The 21,173-nt window shown below is 40.5% G+C and overlaps 1 long non-coding RNA gene across 2 annotated transcripts; it reads right to left on the bottom strand.

Moving 5' to 3' along the window:
* Nucleotides 1-9,039: 9,039 nt before the first annotated feature.
* On the bottom strand, nucleotides 9,040-20,178 carry LOC137136802 (uncharacterized). 2 transcript variants are annotated; one of them, XR_010915625.1, is made up of 4 exons: nucleotides 19,804-20,178; nucleotides 18,205-18,242; nucleotides 17,955-18,100; nucleotides 9,040-16,402 (listed from the first exon to the last, which is right to left on the bottom strand). It is a non-coding gene; the product is annotated as an uncharacterized lncRNA (long non-coding RNA). The 2 variants fall into 2 exon arrangements; XR_010915624.1 differs by having other exon boundaries at nucleotides 9,040-18,100.
* Nucleotides 20,179-21,173: the final 995 nt, after the last annotated feature.

Below are 21,173 nucleotides of genomic sequence, written 5' to 3'. Positions count from 1 at the left end.
AGCAAGGGTTATGAACCATGATTCAAAGATTCAAATCCTATTGATCTTGTTCCTCATTGTCTGTCACTTGCTTTCTCTGCATCAGCTTGCTCCCATTTTTGATTGAAGCCCTGATGTTGTTGTTTTTTTGTTTTTTTCATCTTTGGAAATTTGGGCGTCATCACTGAAACTTAACGGTCTTTGGCTCGTGAATGTGAATGACGAACGCAGCAGGACACATTCGGTTGTGTGTTTACGTTATTACGGCAGCTGGTTGCGGTCCGAGCACGATCGAAAGCTGCTGTGGCGCAGGAAAGATTTACGCAAAACATGTTTTATCACTTTATCACACATCCACCATCTTGGTCTAACCCTAACGTCGGTGATTTTCTTGCCTAAACCTAACCACACATACATAGGACTGACATAAATTGCCTTTGGCTTGACAGTCCAGTACTTGTTTCTGGAATTTGGTGTCTATTTTTCTGACTTTGTGTCTGTTTTGCGTCAATTTGTGTCTTGTCAGTCTTTTTGTGTGTATTTTTGCTCATTTTGTATTTGTTTTAGTGATATTTTTGGGGGTAATCCAGAAGTAACTCTTGTGACTCGGGCCCATGAGCCTGTCTTTCAACTGCTCTAATATGGTTATAGACTGCGAGAAAAAGCAATTGCACGGTGTGAAATGTTTTATGAATTGGTTATGAAGTGGGATCCGATCTTCACCAAAGTCATTCAGTCATTCAGGAGAATTGCAGATCTTTCATTACAGAACAACTTCTTTGACTTTGCCATAATCTCATGACGTCTAGTGTGAATGACTCTCATGAGGTCAATGCACAGTATCTCTCTTGGGTTGAGGTCTGAGCTCCAAACGGGGGACTTTGTGTCTCTGAAGCCATTTTGTAGTAATTAATTCAGTGTTTACGGTCATGGTCCTGCTACATCCCCCAGCTTCAGCTCGCAAAAAGCCACCCTGACATTACCCTGTAGGACCCCTTGATGAACTTGGGATTTGATCCAGGTCGTCCAGGTCCAGAAGCAGCAAAGCTACCCCAAAACACGACGCTCCGCCCACCGTACTTCACTGTTGGGATGCTGGTTTTAAGGTGGTATTTAGTTCCCCTTTAAAGCACGGGATCTGATGCTGCTTGTGACCCAGTTTGAGAGCTTTTATAAATCGACGTAGTTTTAAACCACACTTCCATTCTTGTTTCACTGACTGGACTTCAGGATTCCTACAGTAACACCTGACTCCACTTAATGTTTACTGTTACTTTTTCCATCATCACTTTGTATTTTAAATGGTTTCGTTCCTCCCACCGTCCAAAGACGTGCATGTTAGGTTAAATGGTGACTCTAAATTGTGAGTGTGCTCTCACCCACTGGCAGCTGGAACGAACTCCAGCCCCCCTCCACGACTCTAAACAGAAAAAGAGGTCACATTTTATTACTGATTTCTGCAGAAAACAAGGAAATTGCAAATTTCCATAACTTCTTGCGACTTTACGAAGCTCCAGTATGCTGGAATTTTTCCAAACACTTCAGATCCAAACACCCTCGGTTTCAACATCACAGGGTTTGATACTTTTATTTATTTCTCATAGAAAAGATGCCAAAATGGATTGTTGAGGTTTTTCTCAAGTAGATTTCCGGATGATTTACAGTGCATCCAGAAAGTTTTCCCAGCACTTAACTTTTTCCACATTTTATTATGTTACAGCCTTATTTCAAAATGGATTCAATTCATAATTCCTCAAAGTTCTACAAACAGTACTTCATAATGACAACGTAATTTGCAAATTTATTAGAAATAAGAAATGTAAAAAATCACATGTGCATAAGTACTTTATTGAAGCAGCTTTAGAACCATTTCCAGCATCAAGTCTTTTGCAGTATGATGCTACAAGCTTGACACACGTATTTTTTGTTTCTCGTGGTCTGAGACTCCTTCAGCTGTGACGTGTCTTTTACTGAGTGGTTTCTGTCTGACCACTCTGCCATACAGGCCTGATAGGTGGACTGCTGCAGAGATGGTTGTTCTTCTGGAAGGTTCTCCTCTCTCCACAGAGAAATGCTGGACCTCTTTCGGACTGACCATCGGGTTCTTGGTCACCTCCCTGACTAAGGCCCTTCTCTCTCTCAATCGCTCAGCTTGGTCGGTCGCTCTAGGAAGAATCCTGGTGGAGATGATGGAGACCACTGTGCTCATTGGGACCTTCAGTGCTGCAGAACTTTTCCTGTACCCAGATCTGTGCGTCGATACAACTCTGTCTCAGTGGTTCTACAGATGATTCCTTGGACCTTATGTGTTGGTTTGTGCTCTGACATGCACTGTTAACTGTGGGACCTTATACAGACAGGTGTATACTTTTCCTAATCATGTCCAATCAGCTCAATAACACGTGGACTCAAATCAAGTTGTAGAAACATCTCAAGGATGAAACAGGATGGACCAGAGCTCCATTTTGAGTGTCATGGCAAAGGCCATGAATACTTTTGTAAATGTGATTTTTGTTTTTTTTCTTTTTGATAAATTTGCAAAGATTTCAAACAAACTTCTTTCACATTGTCATTACGGGGTATTGTTTGTAGAATTAATTTGATCCATCTTGGAATAAGGCTGTAAAATCCCAAAATGAAGAAAAAGTGCTGGGAAAACTTTCTGGATGCAAAGTATATGAGACGTGTTTGTGAAATGTAAAGGCACATGATTTGAATTCTTGTGAAAAGAATGTTAACTTCAATCTAAACTTAATAACATTTGAGGCTAAAAGGTGAAACTTGGGGAAGGAATAGTTAACATCTGAACTACAGTCGACTTTAAAATCTCGTGAAAAGCTGCTTCTCGTATTTCTAATGAAGATAAAGACAAAGATGAGGGTGAGTGTTGAAAGCTCCAGTAAAATGATGTGACAGTGAGAATAAAATCACCTCCCATTTGAAATGACCATTACCATTAACGTTCCTCCTACAGAGACGTGCAAACTCTTTTAGTTCTACACCAGCGTGCACACATAACACACGTCCACCTGGCTCTGCTGGGTTTATTTCCTTTATGTGGGAAGTTTAAACTAATTCAGGCAGGAATGTGTTCAGATGTGTTCTCAAGACGACGCACCTGATACTAAAAAACACTTCACAAGAACCTCAGGACAAGACAGATCACTCCCTGGAGACGGTTGCTCTTCTTTCTCATCCTAGAAGCTCTTTTTGTGTGTGTGTGTGTGTGTGTGTGTTTTTTCTCTCCCACCAACAGAGACGCCTGCTGGTGTGCACTTGACAGCCTCACATCACGCCATTTAAATTTCATAGATTGGTTCTTGTAAGACGAGAACTGGTCCGGAGGAGTCTCACATTATCTGGAAACATGCACAAGCTGCATAGTGAGCAGCACATGTGTGTCCAAAATCCTAAAGGTGACGGGCTGAGACACCAGCAGGCTTGAGCGCGGTGTGGGGGAGGTGTGGGGGAGGATATAGCCGCGCTTTGAAGGGGAGCTTTTGGCAGCGACTTCAGAGAAGATGGGACACTTCAGGATCAGGTGGATTAGGTCTTGCGTGCCCGTGTCCGGTTTTACAGTGGCTTTTTATTGGAGCACAACCTCCGAGCTGGACAAAGGAGGGGAAGGAGGTGTTATCACCTCCCATTTCTTTTCTCCCTTTTCCTCCTAAGGTCAAGTCAGATTCACAAAAATCTGCCTCAAGGGGCCTCATAGTGTCTACTTAAAATACAGTGCACAATACAAGGCAACATAGGGATTTTTTTTTTATCTATCAGTTGATTTGTATCATTGTTCATTCATGTCAATTTTTTTGTTTACTTTTATCTTTAATCTTTTATTTGTGTGCATTTGTCTCACTGTCTTATAGTCTCTTCTTGCCCTCGTTTGATGGCCCTTGTTATGTAGTTTTCTTTTTTCTTTTTTTTTATTCTCTTGTTTTGAGGCTATTTGGCACAACTTTCATGACAGATGAGGAAATTTGATGAAAGCATTTATGCAAATGTCTCCGAGTGATTAGCTTCTCCTGCTGTGACCCATTATGCAAAATGTAAACAGTAAAGTGCCGCCGGGCTTCATCTAAGTGGCCCTTTGACCTTTGACCTCCCATTTAATGGCCAGAAGTGCTGTTAGAACACACACACGCCCTTTGCTTGACAGTCACCGGGTTGTTCTGCACCAATACTGCTCTGCTCCCATGGGTCAAGCTTTGTCTTTCGGTGTCACTTGTTTGTTTGGTCTTTCCCAAACCAAACATCTCGTAACTTGTTAAAGATGCCGAACAAGAAACCCTGAAATCGTTTGGGTGGCCATGTGGGGAGCGAGGCGTCTCCACATGGCACAGTCTTGCACTGCAGAGGAGTGAGAACAGACCCGACCCATCAATAAAGTGTATGTCTTTCACATGTAGAAATACCAAACTATCCGTCACACAGCAGGCGGTGGGGTCAACTTGGCGGACTCTTCAACATACTCCCGCGAACATGTGTGTTCAAAATGTGTCTGATTGGAAGGGTTCTGTGCTGATAATAAATCATATTTAACCTTGGTGTTCTATCTTTTAAACAAAGTTCACTTTTCTAACTCAGCTGCTCTTCTGACTCGGAACTGCACATCGAGCAGCTGGGTGGTGGTTGCTAAGTCAAAAACGTTCCATGAGGGGATGTAGAAAGACAGCTGGGTGTTACGGTAAAGCACACAGATGAATAAATACCATCACCCTTATTAATATCCATCATTATTATTAGCAGTAGTAATTGATTATGATTATGATTATTATTGTCAATATTATTATTATTAGTAGTAGTAGCAGTAGTAGTACTTTCCTTTTCCCCTTTTTTCCTCTTTTGTGTGTGTTCTATAAAAATTATAATATATCATCCTTTTATTTTTATATATGTATATGTATTGTAATATATGTATATGTGTACTCGTACCCTGTACTTTCCCATCTCCATCCCAACTGTCGTTTCCCTTATGATTATACCCTTTCTGCTCATCCTAATCGAGTTCTATGACACAGAGAAATACTTTCACAATACAGACCTCAGTGATCGATTCAGATTCTCCTTTTTTTGTGAAAGGGTTACTCGTTCATAAGTGACATTTATTTTTCTAAATACAAATTACAGGAGCATCACATGCGTAAAAAGCAATTGTTTCTCACAATTTTGACTAGGTGCCAGTAATTTTGTGCAGCCCTTTTTGGAGTTCGGTGTGACGTTTTAGCAAGTTTGACGTTTCTCCTCTGTTTTATTTTGTGTTGTTCCACCTGAAAACCCGTGAATACCAAAACATTTTCCATTGGAACAATTTTCTGAGGGAAGGGGTTGCATCTTCTGACAGAATTGCAAGGCTGCCTATATTTCTAGCCATCACTGTATATAAATTGTTTGGGGGGGGCGGGGGGGTTGTCCAGACCACTTCAGCATCATGTATTAGGAACATTGCCTAAGATGTATCACTCATAGAATGCAACGGTTAGTGTGTGTTAGTATTATTTTGCTCATTTAATGCGACGTGTTTACAACAAATGTAGAATCGCATCACCTACATATCTTGTAAACTACAGCCAAATATATTCCTGTTTATTAGAAGTGAATTGTGTATAAACACACATGAGACAATCTTACTTTTAATACCTTGACAAATGTTTTCTCCTTAGCATGTGCCTCTGTTTATTTCTCCAAGTTCAAAGACGATATCCTTGCAAAGTTGCATCTGTTTCTTTGCATCTGTTTTCTTTGAACCTGCTGAACTAACTAAAGTCCCGACGTCAGTCCTCTTTGTGCTGCAACACTCCTCACTACGGGCATGCAGGTGTTTAGATTTTTTTTATGATAAACGATCATCATGAACCACCACCAATACAGGTGTGATTGAGGTGACAAGAAGAATGGTTGACTGTGATCAGGCTGATAACCCCCCCGCGACAAAAGACCCAGCTCTGATAGAGGAGATAGCGGAGATAGAATCAGTTTTTTGGAGATACAATTCTTTATTTTACATGCTTACATGAGTAGAACTGTGTTAACATTTTGATGGATGGCCATAATCTTTATTTGACTTTCAAACTATGCCATCATCCTATCAATTTTAGCATGCACGATAAACCGGCTCGTTGATTTGCACATGGGAAAATTCCCCCCCAGCCAGGGTCTTCACTTTGATCACAGCCTCAGCAAGATGGCTCCTCAGATCTCAGATGTACAGCACCAACACCTGCGTCCATGTTGTTTGGCCGCGCTTCATTGGCGGCCTATCAACACGAGTGCTGATAGACTGCCAGGGTCCGCCTTCAAAATAAATGAGCAACAAGCCTGTGGGAAAAAAACGCACCCAGGAGAGTCACAATCTATGTTGAGAAAATCTGAGAGTGAGATGTGTTCAGCTGATAATATATAAAGATCATCGTGAGACTCTCAAGCTGGAAACGGAGTCATTTTCGGGATGAAAGGCATCTTCGTCTCTATTCTAGACAGAATGTTAAACTTTAAAACTTCATCAGTGATTCTCTCCTTGTCCTTATCTCATCGGGCATTTTTGGTGTTGAATTCAAGGCAGACATCAAATGCTGTAATGTCCATATTTCCCTGTGTAACTTAGTAGTTTAAAAGCAATACAACAACGGTTGAAATTGTTTGTGAACGCAAAATAGTGAGCAATGATGAAATACTTCAAAAAACGTACCCGTACTAACTAAACACCAAGCACAATCACATTTTCCAGAGAAACGTAATGTCGACCTCATTACGTTTCCATTTAACTTAATGAGAATATGTTCACGACGTTGCAGCAAAATATCCACTTTTGTATGTCCACTTTCTGCCGTAATGTGTGATCCTGCGGTACAATGTCCAGCTTTCTGTGACTGTGGCGTTATTCCGGTGGTTGTGATTAAGCAGGTACAGCAGCTGACTAGGGTCAGAAGAAGATTGAGGGCTGGTGTAATACAGAAAAAATGCAATAGTCATTTCACACAAAACGTCTTTTATCACTTTTAAACACATTCACCCTCTTTCTCTAACCCTAACATCAGCGGTTTTCTTGCCTGGATTTACCGGACACAGGACTCAGGAATCAATCTTAGGTCCCACCCCCCTCCCCAGCCACCTCCTTGCGACTCCCTTTTCCTTAATAAAAGTACTGTTTGATTCATTTAAAAATATGTTGCATTGTAACAAAATGACTAACTCATTATACAGTAACATAATCACATTTACAATCTAGTTGTATAAGAACATAATTTGTAGGAGATAGCGTTGGATATTTTCTAGTGTCGTGTGCAGCAACTGCAGACATGTTGAAGGGAGAGGGCTTGAAACTGAGCAGCAACACCTAAAGCTAATTTTTAGCAGAAAACAAAAAAAAATCAAAAATAATGCAGATTTCACTTTTGTTAAAAAAAAACAAAGTTAAAGTTGTTTTCAAGCTAAAATCAAACTCATCATTTTCTTCTCTATGCAGAAGGGCAATAACATACACTTAAACAGCATTGAGGCTGTGGCAGGAGGTAAATTATGGAATTTAGCTTCATATCTTCATGTTTTTTTGTTTCACATTTATCTAAAAACATTTTCCACAGTACATTTTTATTGGCAATACGTTTTCGGGATTTCCGTCCATCTGTACCACCGCATCTTGGCAATGCCTCAATAGATTTGGTACAACCATCCAACTTTGACTAGAGGATGAGCTGATTAGATTTTGGAGGTCACATCAACCTCACCTTTGTCCGTTTTTTTAAAATTCAGTATCACAAGAAAACCTTGATGGAACAAACACACAATAGATAGTTGCTGAATGGCTAAACCGTGTGACAAATGAAATTGTTGCATCCTCTTCTGCAGTAGTTTACCAAACAGTGGATTAAGCCTTTTTCCTGTTGCACCAACTCAACAGCAGTGAGTAACAACGTAAATTATTATTTTTTGTAATTCAAACTACAATTGAACACTTGACTCGTATATTGTGCGTGTGTGTATTTTTAACTACATCGCGGGTCAAGAGCAAAAAGAGCATTTTACATGAGGTAAAATACTGCAGGCTTTTGTCGTACTTGTTCCTTTTAAAAGACAACAGTCCAACACAATGAAAAGTGGCTGCTCAGACAGCGTCAGAGGAGCATTTGTCAGGAGCCCTCTGCAGCTGCTGGAGCACTTTAATACTCTGGACTTTATGATCCTCCCGTTCACCAAAGTGTTTCTTTCCCCAGGGGGGTCATTACTGGGCTCCTGACTTCGTATCAGTACTTAACATCACAAATAAAGGGGGGATCCAGTGTCATTAAAGAGCAATGCCGATTCTTCACTGTGTCTGAGCAGAGGAGGCTGCTGATGGAGTCAAACAGGAGGGGGGGGGTTAATCCAGACTGTTAATGTGTGAATGCTGCAATCAGATTTTTCGAAATCACTTTACTTTGCAGCGTAAAGGAGGTTAACACTAAAATGCAGAGGCGGAGGTTGATCTTTTCTGTTCCAGTCTCCCGTGCTCCCCGCTGATTAAACAGCTTCTCGGCCTTTTCCACATGTATCACTTTGTCTCGATTTGCATTGCTTTTAAAGTAACACCTGATCATATTTGCCTTCTGGGTTCACGAGCGTGACTTATTGCTGTTGTCTCTGCCTGTTGTTTTTTTGTCATGTCAGACAGTCAGTTGGGTTTTGCAACTGCCGAGATGTAATCTCTCTCTCTCTCTCTCTCCTCACGGTATGGAGAAGTATCCAGAAGAATACTCAACGTGTGCTGTTTGCTAGTACTCAATAAACTCAGTATCGCTTTACTGTTTAAAGTCCGTCATCGTTCGAGGGCTCCGCTCCTGCATCAAGCTCCAACATACAACATAAATACATTCAATTCAATCTGTTTGCAGTCAACTATTGGATTTTTTTTCCTAGCGGTTTCTGCGGTTTTTATTCTTATTTTTTGTTTATTCACAAAATAAAAATCCAGCTTTCACTTTATTTATAAAACAGCTTTTTTATAAAGAGGAACCGTTTCTTTCATCAGAAATTCCTATTTGACATCAAACAAGGGACAGCGGCGGCTGTTGTGGTCAAACGCTGTCTGTGTGTTATGTAAATATATATTCAAGCTTTTCAGGAATATACGTGTGATGAACTGCCCAGTGAGTTACATTCACAGCATATTGTGAGTTGAGTGATCACAGCATGCAAACATGGAAGTAACAACACATAAAAACACACACGTAAAGTTGACATAAAAAGTTTGGAGCTACTTGATTTACACCAGAGAAAAACAATCTCGATTTCAAAGAAACAGAGTTAAAATTGAAAACATCTATTGTAAAAACAATAAATACATTTACATCTTAGTAGCAAAACACAAATGTTGTGCAATTCAATCACCATCCCAACTCACAGTGTAAGTGGCAAGTAAGCTTGTTTAATGAAATCATTTTTAAATGTCCAAATACATGTAGTATTTTATTGTTATTGGTTTTTCTAGTCCCAATCTGCAAGACAACACCTAAATTCATTACTTAGGTTGTTTATTATCATTAGAGCAACGACAAAAAGTAAATGCGTGTTTTCACAACAGCTTTTCAAAAAAAACAAAAAATAAGGATGCATGCTATGAAGTTTTATAATGTTTATAATAAATTGTTTATTATGTTTAATCTCAATTCCAAGGGCTAACAGCATCAAGTTTCCCGACAAATAGACACAAAATAGCTAAAAACTGCCACAGAATTGATCCACACATACTGTACAAAGGAAGGACCAAATCAAAATAAAACAAAACTAAAAGAACCCAACACAAAACTTAAAAAAAAAAAAAAAAAACTACAATATAATTACCACAAAACGTATCCCCAGTCTGTATTTAAATAAGCCCTGTAGCTCACTTGGACACAGAACAGGACACCAGACAGCAGATGGTGTATTTAGAGTTTTCGTCGACAAACAAACAGACATTTAATACGTTTATATGATTCTGTATATTCAGTCTAATGTTTCTAATAACAGAAGCTGCAGCTGTAGTAGAGGACAATACAAGAAAATGTAAAAAAAATACTTACAAGACAGCATATGCATTCAGTACACATGTATGTGTTTTGCTTGCGAAACATTCTCCGCATGTATCTGCATTTTTTTACCTGTTCCATATTTTGTCCATGTTTTTGCAGTATATCACTTAATTTCTTGTTCAAATTACTCTTTATGACCTATTTTGCAATTCTGTGCAATCTAAACGTGACAAAGGAGACTGTGAGACGGTGATGCAGAAAGATTTCAGAACATGGAGCTTTGATGATATTTTAAGCGCTGACTCATATGTTGTGATTCTGCAGCCTTGCATTGCTGACACTGATATCGATGTAACTGAATATTTAGAGACACGCATCAGTCCAGATAAACTTATTTGAATGTGTCTAAGGTTCATATGACTTTGTTTTTTCAGTCTTGCTTATTGTATTGTTCCGATCACCTGCTTCGTAAGGTTCGTCGGTATCTGTCCTTCTGGCCGTCGCTGTGGAGAGATTGAATCTTTTATGTTCCGCACTTAGGAACTTGGTTCCAACATGTGCTATACTGTTTTTGTAGTTTTTTGATTGTGATTGCACTGATTGCATGTCTATCCTTGCCTTCGGAACTTTAGAGGCTTCTTGGCTTGATTTAATTTTCTTTAGTTTGGTTTTGTAATGTTGTTTGTTATTGCTGTGTTGTGATGCTTGGCTGCAAAGAAAGTTCCCTCCAAGTTGTTGGAGTTTTGGTAGTACATGTACATAAATGCCAATGACCTTTGACATCTCTATATTAAAATATCTCTCTACCTCCCCAGATGACATCACTTGAAAGGAACCTTCACTTTAGAATATATCATCTTGTTGCTCACACTAACCATGTGATCCTGTTTGTAATCATGGTCAACCTGCTTTTCCAGAGATCCCCTGGATGACATCGTCTGAACTCCTCATGATGAAAACTCCTCTGGGTGATGTCATCTGGAGAGAGTTTCCTTTTCTGAGAGTCCGAAAAGGATTAATGTACATTTACGCCCTAAACTAAAGCCACAGAAAGCATGTAGAAAATTGGTGAGGTCACTTGGTGAATAACTCACAGTGTTGCATGTTATTCAGTATACAGTATTAGTATAGTATACTTATAGTATGTGGTTTTACTTGCATCTGTGTACTTTATTCTTGCAACATATTTTCAAAAACTGTTCTTTATGAAATAAGTAATACTGTTTGTGTTTAAATACATCTCATTTCAGGATCTACAACTTTTTTTTAATTTTTTTACTTCACAGGTGCAAACATGCAAATATTGACTTCAAAGTATATTCATGAGTATGGAAACTCTAAGGTTGCTTTATCGAGCAATCTGCACCAATTTATCAGCACAGTATCTGTCACTGTCAAATAAAAGCGCTTCACATGTCCATATTATAGTTGATGCTTCACAAACCCACATCACAGCATGATTGATACATTGTTTGTGCAGCAAAGTACACTAAACCCTGCTCCTGTGGCTTTGTGCTCAATCCCCCTGTAGCAAAATGTCAAAGCAGGCTGGCACACGCTCAAAAACACAGCAGTTTATTAAAGGTGGGGATATTTAACACACACACACACACACACACACACACAAAAAAAGGACTTTTCTGAGGCACCTCGCCCTATTAAACAACACCAAATAAAACAGCTTGAATGTTCCCATTCAGCATCACTGTTGACACGACAGCTTATTCTTTTGGCAAGTGAAAAGCGCCTGTTACATGCTTCTCTGACACTTTTCATTATCACCTGCACAAAAGCAACAGTGAAAGACGAGGGGGGAGGGGGAGGAGGAGGAGGAGGAGGTGAGGCAGCAGAGGAGGGGAAAACCTGACAGGATCCCCACGCTCATTCATCATAGCCATAGGTATCTGCATCGTGCATTAGAGTCAATAAAGCCTGGTGAAACTGGAGCTGATTTCTTGCTAAATTCCGCCATTAGTCACAGGACCATATTTCAGGATTAGCCAATCCTAAAAGGGGTAATTGTAGGGGACTCTTAAAGCTGTCTGAAGCCCTGGGCACTCAACTTTTTAAGAGTGTTTGTTCAGAGACAATTTTTTTTTTTAAAAAAAGTGGTGTCATTCATTAGCATGGGCTGCCTGTAAAAGTCTTGAGGGGGCCTTTGAGGTTTGAAGTGATCTCAGAGATATGCCAGGGAATCACTTCGTGGAAAGGTTACTGTATGTTTTCCAAAGTCTAATGGTTACCGTCTGAAAGTGTTCAATCGCATGTACGCTTGCACTTTGTTTTTTCCCCCAGCAGAGCTTAGCCTGGCACGATCACGTTTCTTCGCCGAGGTGAGGCGTGCAAAAGACAATATGACGCCACAGAGCCCCTAAAAAAAATCCCCAGTGACACATGATAGAAGTCCTAATCGTTATTTTGGGGCAAAGCGGGACAGTGGCATCAGATTGAGTTCCTTTTTCTTTCTCCGTTTTTTTTTTTTTTTTGCCTTAAAAGTCAAACATGCGTCACGCGTGTTAAATCGTTTGCTATTGAGCGACATTTTCAGCACCGAGCATTAGCCGCATGAGGAGTCGTCCGAGAAATAAGCCATTATTTGCAACTCTATCTCGTTTGATTTCTCTCTGCAGTGAAAGCAAATAGTTCCCATTGAGCTCTGTGAAACAAGTAAACCATAACATTTGGTCAGTCTCTCTGGTGTGATTTCAGGGAAAACCAAAATATCCCATGGAGAACAGGCTTCCACAGGCTCAACGTGCACATTGAACTCCCTCTGAACTGGTTGTTAATGATTATAACCCTGATATGTGCGGGTATATATGGTAAATGAGGGCACACTTAGGAAACCACAGGGGCCTTGTTATGCTTTTGCTATTTTCTTACAGCTTAAGGACGTCCACCTGTTCCCCGTCAGGTCACACCGTGTTACTGTTAACTGGGAATATTTTCAAAGTAACATGAAGAAATGCAAAAATCCGTCCTGTCAGCGAGTCTGCTCCGGTCAGCTTTGGTCGGAACGGGCCGAAAAACATCGCGAGCGCCATTGAAGGCGACGTCCGATCAAGGAGGATGAATCGACTGAGAAGCTCCACCACATTTGGAGCCTTTTGATTCATTCATGTGAAGATGATAAACGGCAGGGAGCTTGGACATGCAAAGCATTTGCAGTGCTTTGACGGTGGTTGGGGGGGTCCTGTACACGCCATGTTGTTGCAGTAACTGAAAACCTTTCAACGCAGGTGAAAGGAGAAAATATGAAAACCAAAAACATGGTATTCATGCATCTGGTGCTCGACATGCTGCATTAGCTCGTTTGTGCATATTCACATAACACGCAGATTTCAGCTATTTATTCACTTAATCCTTAAAATCACAACATAGAGACATCCTAAAAAACACAGACAGTGTTTTGTCTATAAATAAATAGATGGTGCCTTGAAATAGCCATCAAATGATGCTCATAATCTGCTATTTCTTCCTTCGCAGGTATGAACACCGTGCATTGAAAAATATAGCAGAGAGTCTGTGATGCTCAGATTGAGATACATGAACATATGTGACATCTTGTTGTAAAGTAATAGCTTGCGTCTCGCCAAGAGGCTAAAGAAAACTAATTTCCATAAAAGTGACGAATATAATAACAATTTTATTTTTTTTTTAAATCAGCCAATGTGAGTGGAAACTCCAGCTACGCTGTGGTGCTAGTGTTCATGCTGTTTCTGCCATTCGGTGTAAAGCCAAACTATCCCAAAAAAAAAACACTGTTGCGTTAACATTTGTGACGTTAACGACTAAAAACTGAATTTCAAATGTTTCTTTGCAGTGCGAAAATGGCAGGAGGGTGCTGGGCTTTAATAACAGCGTTCGCACTGTTTCACCATCCTTCATTAACAGGTTTCTACTGGTCACATCATTATTCCCTCCTCCCTGCTTTGACTGCAGCGTGAATTCCTCTTGATGACTGCAGTGGGCCTGCTATGCTCTGGCTCTGAGCCAGTCCTGTCTACATTTCACTGATGGACTCTCGCAGCAATTTGCCTGAACAAACTTATCCCAGCTGCACGACTGAAAAACCTCTGGAAAACGCATCACTGTGACAATTTCAGGCACGTTGGACTTTTCAAATGGATTTTCAGCAATGTTCCTTCCTGTAACTCGTGTTATTTGAGTCCGAATAAAAATAGAATCAAATTGACTTATGTCACACACCTCTTCTTGTGTGAGCTTCTGAAGTGTAACACTGAAGGCAGCAAAAACCTTTCAGGAAATGAATAGCAGGGTAATACGGGCTTTGAAAGTATTACAAATGACACCGTCATAAATAACTTTTCCATAAAACAGAACAGAGACCTCTGCTTTTGAAGTTTTTTTTTTCCTCTGGATACACAGTTTAAAATCTGTTTGAGGAAACATGTCTGCAAATATCTGAAGGACAACACTCCACAATCTGGAAAAGGAGGCTTGCATCATAAATTCTACACCATTAAAATGGCAATAATTTAATCTCCGCTGGATACCTTGAAAAGAAGTCTGACTATGTTTGGCAGCTAAAAACAGCAGTATGGAAATGTCCCGACCTGCTGGTGTCTGATCTGATTTACTTTGAGGTTAATTACTGCAGCATGGGACAACGTAGTGGACTGGGAAAGGAAGCAGTCGAGGCCAAATGGAGCCCAGTTGGATCCCAAGATGTTTTTTATCGAGAAGCTGCTTTTTTTTTTGCAGCTGATTGTTGTCAAGCTCCGCTGCTTTCTCACTTTTTGTAGCTACTTTATGTAGCTGCCAGGTTCAGCTATAGGCCTCGGGGATGCAAACCTGGCGGAGAGGATATTGGGTTCCGAACCATTTTTGTCACTTTTTGGGATCACATACAACCTCCACAGGTCGCTCCTCTCTCTCATGAGATCCTCAGAGCCGTCACTATGGCACCAAAATGGCTGTTATAACACTATTCTTCACGCTAGCCAGTCAAAAAAAGACTGGATTACAACTGTGCAAACACAGTGGATTGGCTGGGCTTAGGCGCAAAGCCGTCGCCGTTAGGTGCAGGCGCTAAAGGAACATGGTCAGGGTTTGCAAAAAAACTAATGGTTTTCTTTAAAAGTCAGTGCGTTCAATGCTGCAAGCCTGCCAGCAACATGTCTTCCAGCATGAAATTCATCATCGTTCAGCTGTGACTCTGCTGATTTGGTGCCAGGTCAAGATTTTTTGGCAACACACACGTTTTTATGTGAAAACCGGCAATTATTGCATCAAGCAACACAAAGAGCTACTGTGTGTACAAATGGATCAACAGCTTAACTGAACCTTGAGCTCAATTCTTCAAAGATATTTCTTCATTTGGTTGTTTTTAATTTATTATTGTTGTTATTATTATTATTATTATTATGTTAGGTTTAGGGTTAAGTTGGCCCCCCCTTACACTGAAAGGGCATATAAGGGGATGCAAACTCAACCCCGAACCTAACTTGTAATAATTTGCATTCAACTATTACAAAACAATCAAGGAGTTTATTTTAAACAGTTATAGTGAAAGAATCTAAATTATGTCAGTGCAAAAGTTTGCTATAATTAACTAAAGATGTATTCAATTTCTGATGAAGGAGCCGTTGTTATGGCTAATGGTGTTTCACTCTTTTTGCTGATCGTTTCACCAAATGGTGGAGAACTTTTACTTCTAGTTTCATAATCTAATGAAAACATTTGTCTTATTACGTACTATAAATTGTGTATGTTCGACATAAAGTGTCCTCTCAGGTGCAACGACAATAGTCCTGATTTCTCCCTCACCTTTGTGTCAATCTGGTGAAATTAGTCCGAGCATAGCTGCACCTATAACTTTCAGCTGTATAGAGTAATTAGCCGGGGTTTAAGGCCACAAGTCTCCTTAATTTACAGTACGATGTTTCCAACACGGTCTATTCGAAACACTTAAGGAGTAGACAATGGCACAGCTACTACTAGAGCCGATCAATAAACAGTGACACTGCTCAGATCACCCAGTGAATCGTCTCCCTGCTTAACACCATCACAAAGCACGAGCCTGATGAACGTGACTGTGCTGCCTGTTTATGAGCGACAAGTCATCACAAGATTCTCATCCAGGGTGAAAAAGTTACACACACATCTGCTGCAAGAGAAAGAAGGGAAAAATGGCTTTTGAATACACAGCGAAGGCCTTTAACTGCAGACCTGAGAATGGCGAGGGGATTTGCTTCATGAAAGGCCTGAGAGCAGAGAGGTGGGGCACGTTGACAAGCTCTTTGTGAGCAGAGGAATCGCTTATTAATTGCAGCGCAGGGCGGCTGCCATCACTGTCAATGTCAAAGGGCTGCGGTGCCAGGTGAAATACCACAGGTTTGAAGTCGACAGCCAAACTCTTGTGTCTCCCCGAGTCTCGAAGACATGAAGGCATCTGAATGCAGCGCCTGATCCTGTGTGTCAGAAACATGTCTGTCATTACCTCAGTAATGACTTAAGCACAGAAACCGGTCACATGGTGCAGGGCTGACAAAACATACATCATCTGACTCTGATAAGAATGGTGTGCGTTACAGCAAGTGATGACCTGTAGGAATAGTACCAATACGCAATAAAATGTACATTTGCGAGTATAGGAATGTCTTTTGTTCTTTTCAGTTCACAAAGAAAAAGCAACTAAAAGTAAAATCTATGACATTTGGAGGTTCAAAACTGAACACTGTAACCTGAAACAAACAAACCCGCGGCCACACAGACAGACAACAGAAGATGATGGACTGCTCAGCACACACACACAAGTTGAGTTTATGTGGAAAATACACCCCATTATGCCACAATATATCATTTCTGTCAGGATGGTCAAGCAGAGGATCCCAAATCTTTACAAAGTGCCAGACCGATGAACTCAGAGTGTGACTCTGTCTGCATTACATGGATCATTCCACAAAGGTGCTCATCCACTTTTAAACACTGTCCACACGGCCTTTTTTGTGTATTTTGTGTCCATCATCATCATCATACCAAACATGGTAGGTTGTTCTACATAACACGCTCCCTGGTGTATTGTAGGGCTTCCCAATCAGGGTTTTTACTCATTAGCCACTGCAGCCCTTTGACACTTTGTTCAGAGGTTTTTGAACTAAAAGTAAAATCTAATATTCAAATCAAACATCAGTGCCCTGATCGACATGGCTCGGTAGATTCTAAATATATTTTAAGCTTACTTTTAGCAATGTTGAATGTTGCACCACTCCTTTTTGTCCAAAGACTGATCCAGTAAATAAATCATGACTAAATGTTGTTCACACTTCAGGGGAGACATCGAGAACAGAAGCAGAAAAATGCACACAAACAAAGATAAAAGTTACATATCCATCACTTTGTGCACATGGGTTTCCATAATTTGGGTTCCGACTGGAGAAAACGTTCCATGAAATGTTCATTACCCTTGAATGGAAATGGAATTTGAGATGTTTAAGAGCAAACAGGTTTAACACAGTGCCTTGAGAACAAAGCCCTGTAATAAAAGATGTCAAAATGTTCAGTTTAAATGAACAAATACTTTTCATACGTGGCAGCCACACATTTGAAGGGCTGTGGAGAAAATGAATATAAAGATTGGAACGGTAGAGAAATAAAGATGACTCCTGAGATGTCTTTGGAGACAGAGCTAGGCCACTGAAGATCCACGAGACATGCTGATCTTTTGACGTTCCACTTTCAAATCACTGCAGGACTAGGACCATTTATTTTATTTACCTCCCAGTCAGATCAGATTCACCCGTCTGTTTGAGTTGTACAGATTCAGGTACCCATTTATTTACCCATCTTATTTTGATTGTGAATCAAGGGATTAGTGTCAGCATGCCACACATTTCATGGCATACCGCTCCTAATGTTGTGTCATTGTTTTGCAGCATGATGTATAATGCACATTCTTCTTTAACGATTTTGTCATATGTCCACAGACACATTCCTTTACAAATACAGACGGACATATTGTACCTTTTTTACACCTTAACACCACTAACCCCACTCCTGTGGAAGTGCTTAAGATGAAGTGGTCCTAACCGCTCACAGATGCTCACGAGCGCTGATGGTGGGCAGGTATTCAGGGCTGACTTCATCCCCCACTGAGCTGCAGCGATTCACTGTGACAAGTTCAAAACACATGCTGGCTTTGCACTTTGGGCTTTACATCTGCTACAAGTTGAAGAAGCTGGAAACACATTTGGGTAAAAGGAGCCAAACTAACCATTTTGTCCTGCTTCATCTGTTTCATCCAATTCCAGCCTGTGGTGAAAGAAGAGGACACAACTCAATTACAGATGTCATTAACACACGTGTATCATAAGCAGTTTCTTTTTTATAGTTCAACAAGTTATAGTAAAATGTTGAATGGCTTTTTGCTGCTGCTGACTTTGAAATGTCTTTTCGATTTTTTCTAGATCACTGAGGCAAAGCTGTTCTTTTTTCATTTGAAGAAGTTTATTCATACAGAACATGGTGGAAAGAGCTGCAGCAGCGAACAACAATGACTTGAACATATAATCTACAGGAAAAAGTGTTAGGGTTTAGTGGCTGCACTGTATGATGAGCATGGTGATGATGCATCTGATAGAGAGCGTGTGCAGGAACTGAGCATGAAGCAGGAATGGAGCAACTAAAGCCAGCGAGCCAATGCAAGTCTGATTTCAGTGCTTTGTCTGAACTACTTAATCTGAAGTAGACCGTTCTCATTCCCAAGACTTCAAAAAACCTCACATTGTCCAGTCCCTTCTGAATTACATACTGATGCTTAGAAATGACGTAAAATATACAGTGAAAATGTCTCATAGCGAGGTGGACGAGGTGGACGAAGGGGTGGAGGAAACAAGACAGAGGAGTTTTTCACAGGTGACCAGGGTTCAACTCTAGTGTGAGACGTCGTGGACTGTAATGATTATTGTAACACAACATGGACCCAAATGTGTTGTCCGGAGAAGAAGAAGTGGGCACTGCTACTTCTGTTTGTCTCTGTTTCACCGGGACTACGCGGCACAACTTGAATTTGCTTTCGCAGGCCCTGGAAAGGTTCTACAAACATAAAGCGGTTCCTCCAGGAATTGGCAGTGCTGCAATCCCAAATATGAATTAACAGTGCAATTCAAAACATCATTAATAAAATCATAACATGCCATAGAGTTTTTTTTTTTTTCAAAAAGTGAGTTATTCGGACTTAAAAAGCACATCTGGTGGCCTGCAGAACTTGGGGCGGTGCTTGGGGTCAAAGCAGTAAAACATCTTGCCGATGTAAATACTTTTCGAAGCACATATTATTAATAAACCTTTAACACTTTCTGCATGCTTCAAACGCTGCATTACACGTGGAATTGTTCAGCAGGTTACAGTAAACAAAAACAAAAAAAACACAACCATACATCATATCTCAATTATTGTCTCATCTTCTTATTCCACTAATGTGCGTCCATCACATAATGTAGTTTGGACATCATCACTCACATGGTGTTCATCAGCGGACACAAGCTCCAACACAATGTCTCAACAGACAATGTCTCAACAGACTTTCACTTCACAGTGAAAGAAGCTTTGGAGCTGCTATATCTCTACATGAACAGATTCAAAATGCAATGACTAATAACTGACCTTATGCTAACAGTCTTACGGCATCATATCCAGCTCTTTTAATAGGAGAAATTTGTGCAAAACATCTGTTAATCAAAAACAGAGGCTGCTACTGTTGCTTCTCTAAGAAACCTCCGTAAGAAAACTGAACAGTGTGCGCAGAATGCTGAGACACCATCTACTAATAATCAACATCTGTGCTTATCTGTAATCTGTCAGAAGATATTACCAGGCAGAGTTATCTCCGGTGATCATCGTGCTTCTTCAGTCGGGCCCCGGCAAACCAGATGTCAGGCAGGTTGTAATATTGCTTTAAAAATGAATGGCAGAACACCTGCAACAAAGGCAACTACAAAGAGAATCCCTCTGACAGCATTTCCTCTCTTCTCAGCCTCCTACATGACCCCCGCACCATCTTGGAAAAAGATCTCAGCGAAATTGCTCTGGACCAGACGTCGGTCCCCCGAGGGTGCTCAAAAGCAGCTCCCGCAAACAGAGCACCGGCCAGCAGAAACTGAAGGTGGAGTGATGGCGGAGGGCACGGTGCACCTGCCCGTAAATCTAGATAGAGTTTACTTTTCATGAGAAGCACTTGAAGAGAGAAGTAACACTAACACGGTTTGAAAGACCCTGGGATAAGGCCGAGAGAGAGAGAGAGAGAGAGAGAGAGAGAGAGAGAGAGAGAGAGAGAGAGAGACAGCAACCAGTTGGCCAAGAATGTTGTTTTGGAATTTTTTACTAAAACAATTTGACAGCCAGCTTCAAGATCCAGAAGTCAACTCTGCAATCCGCCTATTTTGTCCAACAGTCTGTCTCAATGTCGATTGCTCTTGTTATGGTATATCCAACTGCTAAACAAATACTATTAAAACATTAACAAAGAAAGACATCATATCCTTAAAGCACTACAGTTGTAACAGATAACAGATGACAGAATTATTTTTACTGCTTTGCCTATTATTAATGATGATAATAAAATATTACAAAAGTTGACAAAACTGTCATGTTAAACTGGAAATTCCAAAATGGAGGAAACTAGGTTTGCATAGTCCACACAGGCAACAGTGGTGACCTTGCAACCGCCCCACTCTTGTCAAAGTCATTTTGGGCTTGAGGGAGATTCTACGAATTTGTCACAAATTTCTATTCAAACTCGAGGGTGAACTGGGGAGATTTGAGTTTTGTCAGAGATCAAAGATCAAAGTTACTGTAAGAGACACAACTGTCCCATCTGTCCTTCCCATTATTGTGAATATAATATCCCAGAAATGCTTTGAGGGAATTTCATCAAAATTGCCACAAACATCCCCTCAGATTCACGGATGAACTGATTAGATCTTGGCCGTTTGATCAGTTCAGCTCCTCCCATCAGCCAACCTGACCTACTTAACCTGTTGGATTCCCTTATGTGAGAAATTAAATTTCAATTGTAAACTGTAACAAATGAAACAAGCCCATATGCTCAGCGCGAAAATGGCTTCTTTATTATTCTGACACCACCTCTCGCCTGCGTTTAAACAGCCACTCCATCACCCCATCGTCACAAAAAAAATAAGTGCACCACAATCTAAGCATTGGTTATTCAAATAAGTCTCTCAG

Source organism: Channa argus, chromosome 11 (genome assembly GCF_033026475.1).
Source record: "Channa argus isolate prfri chromosome 11, Channa argus male v1.0, whole genome shotgun sequence".
Lineage (NCBI taxonomy): Eukaryota > Metazoa > Chordata > Actinopteri > Anabantiformes > Channidae > Channa > Channa argus.
This window is presented reverse-complemented; position numbering and strand designations above follow the sequence as displayed.